We start from the raw sequence: 7,400 nt of genomic DNA on the forward strand, positions 1-7,400 counted from the left end.
CATAAGCTATAGCTTTCTGCGTAATCGTCCGATTTCCTTTCATCCTACATACTTTCTCCTCCTGCATACGTCTACGCTTTGCTTCCTTCTGCTACAGGCTTAGGGACTCAAACATTGACTGTCGACTACGCTTAGAAAATAATCGATCCTGCAGCCAATTCATCTTTTTTTCATCGAAAGACCCGGTTAAGGGCAATTGTAATTCCACGTTATCTTTAGTATATTTATGCCATAGTGTATTAAACAAGAGAGGTGTAATACCATTCTTTACATACATATCATAACTTGGGCTGCCCTCAGGTGGGGCAGGTTGACTTTCAGCCAAACGTGTATCATTAGGGTGGCAACACCATCCAAAACAACTCAATTTGCTAAAACAGGGCATGGTTATTGTCATCACGCATTCCTCATTCGATCATAAAAATAAACTTCCAAACACGGTCATGTTCAAACATTCACAAAACATACAACCTCACGCTCATTCAAACATACACAAAACAATAATAAATATATACATACAAATATATTCAAAAATGGCGTTTCTTCGAAAAAAGAACAGGGCCCGTCGACTCCTGTTCGTGGAGAATCAATCAAATTCAGATTTCAAGACCAACAGATACCAAAATCAAGCAGTCCAAAGACTACCAAGAGACCGTCAGACAGGTATATCCACAGACCGACCTACAGACAATCCTGCAGCCTTCCTGGTTCACTCTTGGGGCTATTCTGACTAAGCCCGCTTCATTAGCACTGCTTCAGATGTGTTCCCAAGGCTACCCAGGTACAGCCACAGGCTTTTCCGAGAGCAGTCGGGCTGGGGGCGCACCACACGTGCCACACCGGGCATCCGATCGCCATCTCTATTGTTCACAAAGGTCCATGGAGCATCTACACGTGCAGCCACCATCATGCTGCCCCGTCAGACCCCCAAGATTCTCCATGGTACACTGACCACCAAATACTTACACAGTAAACTGCTTCAAAAGCACTGCTGAACAGTGCATGCCAAGAACATCAAAACAATTCCACTCACCTGGTGCACACAGGCACAATTGCGTGTTCACCAATGCCAATTCCTGAGGACCAACACGGTCAGCTCCTGGGTTACGCCCGTAGGACTCCAGTGAAGGGTCACTAGCAGCTGAGGACACTCTGATCGTGAGAGCGGAGTAAGTTCATGCCAAAAATGGCTACATTTCAAAGGATCCTTTTTCCGTCCACCCGCTCGACCAGAATTACCCCCTTGTCCTTACCACCCATTTACGGGGAGGACGACCCAGTCACGGAGTCCCACCAGAGTCGCCAACTGAAGTGCCATAAAATTGAACTAAAGGACTATACCTACCTATAGTCACAATACCATTACCAAATAATCAGCCAGTTGGCAGTGAAGAAGGTTCAATTGTTTATTAAACAAAATACTCTATAGAAGAGCCTCTCCGAACCTCACCCATCAGGTGCGCCGAGAAGACGGTTGGCTCGTATTCAAACATGAGGTTATATACTTTTCGGTTCAACACATATAATCACTGTAAAAGGAAAAACACCAGTTGGCCCTCGAGCTCCAAGAAAGGACCATATATGGCACACATCAGACCAGTACAAAGGCTTGACTATCTATTACTGATGAGGTCAGGAGGGGTGACTCCCTTTCGTCTTGGTGCCTGGGAGTGTAGACACGGCGCCTCCAGGAATGCGCTTATCACCCCCAAAGCCAGCTGCTACCAGTAACTCAGATGAACTGGGGCCTGACAACTGCACGTGATCAACACGTGATCACGGCCCGTGCCCGAGCATATGATCAGAAGATGGCGTCTGTATGGTTCTCGGCCTACTAGACCTTTACGAAAACGGGATTTTGCTGACCTATCAGACTCTCCAAGAGCTGTTTGATTTGCCAGGGGGGGTTTCCTGCTGCACGCAGTGCTTACCAGAGCGATACAGGCGCACTGGAGGGAGGGGATGATGGAGCCTCAGACGTCGATGGCCTGCCAGTATACTATAATGGTGGCAGGAACTGTCAAGGCGGTTACGTGCCTATATTCTAGAATGCTCCTCGAAAATCTACAGCCCCTAGCCGAACTGAGGGTGAAGTGGGAGAAGGATCTAGGTAGAGATATCCCTGAGACGGCCTGGGCACAGATAGTGAGACGAGCTTGGAAGAGCACGAGGAACGCAAGGTTCCAGCTGGTGCACTTCTATATACTTCACAGAGCATACTTGACGCCTGGGAAAATCCAGAAATATTTTAAAGTTGAGGAGGCGGCATGTCCCAGATGTATGAGAACTGGGGTGGAATTGGATCATATGCTGTGGTCTTGCCCAGCGCTGGGTCTGTACTGGAAAGCGGTGGGAGATACCCTGAATGAGGTGACAGAGAGGCGGCTGGAGTTCGATATGGCTGTTAGTATACTGCACTGGTTCCCACACATGCCCAAAACTAAAATTACGAGCAAATTCGTAGACATGGGACTTATATTAGCGAAACGAGAAATCACGAAGCGGTGGAAGGCAACAGTGGGCCCAACTAGTAAACGATGGAAGGGGGAATTTCTCAAATGGGCCACCAGCGAGGGCGCGCTGCGGTATCAATGGGCTCATAGGTGCAACGATGATAAGGCGCTAGAGGCGGCAGCTGCGTGGGAGGCGTTAGTACAGGCACTGCGAGATTATGAGCCAGGCGCTGATGGAGACGATCGAGCCGGGGATGAGGGGAAGACCCCGGAGCAAGCTGGGCACATCACATAATTCGACACATTGGTATTCCTTGAACTGTATGATCTCATAGGGCAGAGATGGCCGCATGCGTTGTTGATGAGGACTGAGGGAGGGGGAGGGAATTTAGAATTTTCGTAGTGTTTAAGGGTAGAGGTTTTGTTATGTAGCTTATTGGTTTATGCGTTGTATGGACCGGGAGGGATTTTTATGACCCTGAGTTAGGTATTGTATGATTGGCGGGGGGCTTGTGATTAATCTTCAGGATGTATAGTGAAACAAATTGTGTAAGGCTTTATATGTGGTTGTGCAAAAAAAAAACAATAAACTATGTTTAAAAAAAAAAAAAATGGTTCTCGGCCTACTCTTATAGCAATAGATATACAGGGAGGAAATAAGCTAGTTTCCTCCAAGCAAAAGCATATATATCACACAGGGAGTGTACGTATAGATGCATCATGCTAACATATTATAGGTCCGATACTCCTTATACACGGGAAATCTACTTTTTTATCCCTCAAGGCCAAACTGTATTCAAGAAGTTACTTGCAATCCCCCAAACATGCGATGCATATGAAGGAATCAACACTTAGCTTTGTTTTCAGTCCCGGTTCCTGCTTTATTGATGTTCGTCGCTGGAGCCGGCTTTCCACAATGGCAGTAGAGGAATCCCGGAGCACTGATGACGTGGCTGATGACCCTGATGAAAAGATGCCCAATCCGCTGCTCAGGATGATGAAAATAAAAATCCAAGCGACGTGCCTCACTGGGTGTGGCTATTTATAGCCAATCCAGGGGCGTTGCCAGTCGCGTTCTAGCAACATGTTTGTTTACGTTGCTCCTTCACATGCGTCACGTTCCTTCTCGAACATTTCCCTGGAAATGGGGAAAACAAAGCCGATGTGCTCTGAATTATCTACACACCTTGGTTTGTGGAAGAACCAAAGCTTCCTCGTGGGCAATACATTCCTAACAAGCATTGGCAGACAAAACAAAGGCATACAATAAGCAGTGTCAAAATCAAGAGACAGGATATCATGAATATATAGTTTAGGCACATATTAGCACATGGTTGGTATGTAGCGCCCGGGATTGCTGACGGATGACACAGGCCTAATGTGTATTCCTGATAGGTCTCCCCCTCAAAGACCCTGACACTGGTTGTGGTTTGGAGGGGTTTCGCTGATGAAACTGTCTCACCAACCGAGGAGCATGAACGGAGGATGCGGGTTCCCATGAGGTCTGTTCTAACCCATACCCGTTCCATGCTAAAAGGTAATGTAAACCCCCCCTGTATCCATTTGGAATAAAGCACCTTGGCCACTACACATTCCCATTCATTATTAACTTTTATGGGGGATAGTGGTGCACCAACAGGATGGGTGGGGATTACGCCTTTACTAGGGTAACATGAAAAACTGGATTGATCTGGAAATCCGTAGGAAGGTCTAGTTTTACTGTGACAGGGTTAATCAGTTTTTTAATTGAGAATGGACCCAGATACCTTGGATATAATTTACGAGACCCGCCCAGTCACAGGTTCTTTGCGGTTCCCATACCTGATCCCCTATAGCATATGAAGGAGCCGGTTGTCTATGTTTATCTGCCTGACCTTTCTTCTGTTGTTGGTATGATGCTAAATGTTGCTTAGCCTGTGTCTGAATGTGTATTAATTCTTTATGATGGTCTTGTACTGCTGGAACCCTATTCAAGCTAGATGTTTGTATTATTGGGATCATTCAGGGATGATAACCTAGGAGACAAAAAAAGGAGAAACCCTTGCAGCAGAGTGCACGGTGTTATTGCACACAAGTTCTACCATATATGGTGCTTTATCCCATTCAGTAGTCCAAGTAGAGAAAAAACAATGCAAGGTTTGCTCCATGGTTTGGTTAAGACTTTCAGTCTATCAGTCGGTTTGAGGATGGTAAGCAGAGGACAGGCAACATCAATGTTCAAGCTACGCCAGAATCTGGAGACAATTGTGGGTCCGGATCAGATACAATGGTGGTCAGAAGTCCATGTGCTTTGACTATAAGCGGTATAAATAATGTGGTTAGTTCTTGGGCTGAGGGCATGCGTTTAATGGGAGGAAATGAGCCATTTTGTTTAAATAAACCACTGCCACCCATATGATGGAATACCCATTTGACATAGGTAGGTCAGTGATGAAATCCATGCTTAAGGTATGCCAGGGCATGGGTGGTATTGGCATGGGATGCAATAATCCAGCAGGAGCAACATGGGACAAGTTGGACATGATTGGACATAACTTTTAACATCATTGATTAACGAGGGCCACCAAGGATCCCGCTGACAAAGTTCCATGGTCTTTTTTCTGAAATGCTTGTTCTGCCTCTGGGGACCAATGAAACTTTACTCCCTTTTTAAGGAGATGGGTAATGGGAGAAACAACTAAAGAGACATTAGGAATAAATCGCCAGTAGAAATTGGTGAAACCCAGGAATCGTTGAATGTCTTTTAAAGATCCTGGGGTTTCCCATCGTAATATGGCCTGTACCTTGGAATGCTCCATGGCAATACCTTCATCAGAAATCACATAACGTAAGAATTTGATGTTACTGGCATGGAAGACACACTTGTCTAGTTTGGCAAATAGGTGGTGTTCTAGCATACGATGTAATACAACCCGGACATGACCAATATGCGCTTCGGTAGAAGATGAATAAATAAGGATGGCATCGATGTAGCAGATGACAAACACATCCCAAAATCTTGTAGCACCTCATTAATAAAAAATGAAACACTGCAGGTGCATTGCACAGTCCAAAGGGCATCACCGTGTATTTGAATAGACCAGATTGGGTCCTGAAGGCGGTTTTCCACTAGTCTCCACCTTTTAGCCTTATCATATGATAAGCGCCCTGCAGATCCAATTTACTAAAGATGGTTGATTTGCACACTTGATCCAGTAAGACTGGTGTCAGTGGAAGGGGATGTCTATTTTTTTCTTGACTTCATTTATTGCACGATAGTCAATGCAAGCATAAAGTTCTAGGTTTTTCTTTGGTACGAAGAAAAGTAGAGAACTAACAGGAGAAGTGGAATGCCTTATAAAGCCCTTTAATAATAAGTCATCTAGGTACTCTTTTAAATAAAGGGTCTCAGGTTCTGTCAGGGCATACACTCAACAACATGGTAACGTGGTTCCCGGGACCAAGTCAATGCGACAATCATGTGACCAGTGGGGAGATAATTGTGTTGCCTACTTTTCTAAGAATACATCATGAAAATCTTCTTAAATCGCTGGTAGAGAGACTGTATGAGTTTTTTCAGTTACAGGTTCTGGAGTCTCAAGTGTAGAGGCACTGTGCAAAGGAGTACTGGTTGTTGTCTATTTGTGTAACACGTATACCAGCAATGCACAGAATCTAATGTGACTGTGCGCTAAACCCAATCAATTTTTTGATTGTGTAGTTGGAGCCAAGGGATGCCTAATATGGCCCCAAACACAGAAATGTATATAAGACCAAACTGAATCTGTTCGGAATGTCCACCTGCACAAAGCATGGTCAATGGTGCTGTCTGGTGGAGGATCAAACCAGAAGATAACTCGGATCCATCAACCACTCTCACTGGTTCAGGAGTATCTTTCTTGATGGTGGGAATAGTTAGAGCTTTTGCCTACCCAATATCCCCAAAATTTCCCGTGGCTCAAGAATTCAGTAGGATAGGTATTACTTTTCGCACCTGATTAGAAAAAAGCAAAGTGGATATCAGGGTAAGATGGCATGGTGCGGGTGTCATAGTGTTTGCAAAATAATGATCCGAGGCCGCGACGCCCAATATATTTGATAAGGGGGCCTCTGTCCCTATTGGGACAAGGAGTTTTCTGACTGCAAGCTTTCTATGGCAGGTAACTTAGAGTCTGTAAGACCTATAGCTTTTCAGGAAGTGATTTTAGCTAAGCAATACCGCGCAAAGTGTCCTGGACGACCGCAGAATAAACATAAATTTAGACATTGTCTGCGATCTTTCTTGTTTTTAGACAGTGGTCCCCTGACACTGCCATTTTGCATTGATTTGTAGGAATCAGGGGAATAGCGAGAGCTAGGGAGTTCCTTTTTCTCATGTTTTACTACTACTACTCGTGCTAAATCCCCACTGGTTTTTTGCCTCCACGTTCACCAAGACGATGGTCCAGTCGGATCACCAAATCAATTAATTCCACACAGTCTGTAGGAGGATTCACGATCCGGGCAATCACATCCTTCAACTCATCTTGGAGACCGCAAAAGAAAAGTGAGGTTCTTTTCTCCTCTGGCCATTCTGTCTCAGCGAGAAGTCTGTTAAAGGAGGTAATGTATGATAATAAGTCCTGTTTTCCCTGAGGTAAGTTCAAAAGTTCGATGTCACTTGCTTGAACAAACTGGTGTTTGGCAAAGAGCTTCCGCATTGTTTCTTTAAAATGAAAGAAATCATGTAAAATAGGGCCATCTTGTTCGACAAATGGAATAAACCACGTTGGCGCAGTCCCACCAAGATACGAGAGGATGAATGCTATTTTTGCAGCATCATCAGGAAATGCGAATGGTCGACACAGAAAATGTAACTGGCAGTGATTCATGAAGATACCGTATTTTGTCTGATCCCCAAAAACTCATTCAGGAGGGACTAAGGGGACAGGGATAGGAGTGCTGACTGATACATTACCTGGTTGGGAG

The sequence above is a fragment of the Triturus cristatus genome, chromosome 7 (genome assembly GCF_964204655.1).
Source record: "Triturus cristatus chromosome 7, aTriCri1.1, whole genome shotgun sequence".
NCBI lineage: Eukaryota > Metazoa > Chordata > Amphibia > Caudata > Salamandridae > Triturus > Triturus cristatus.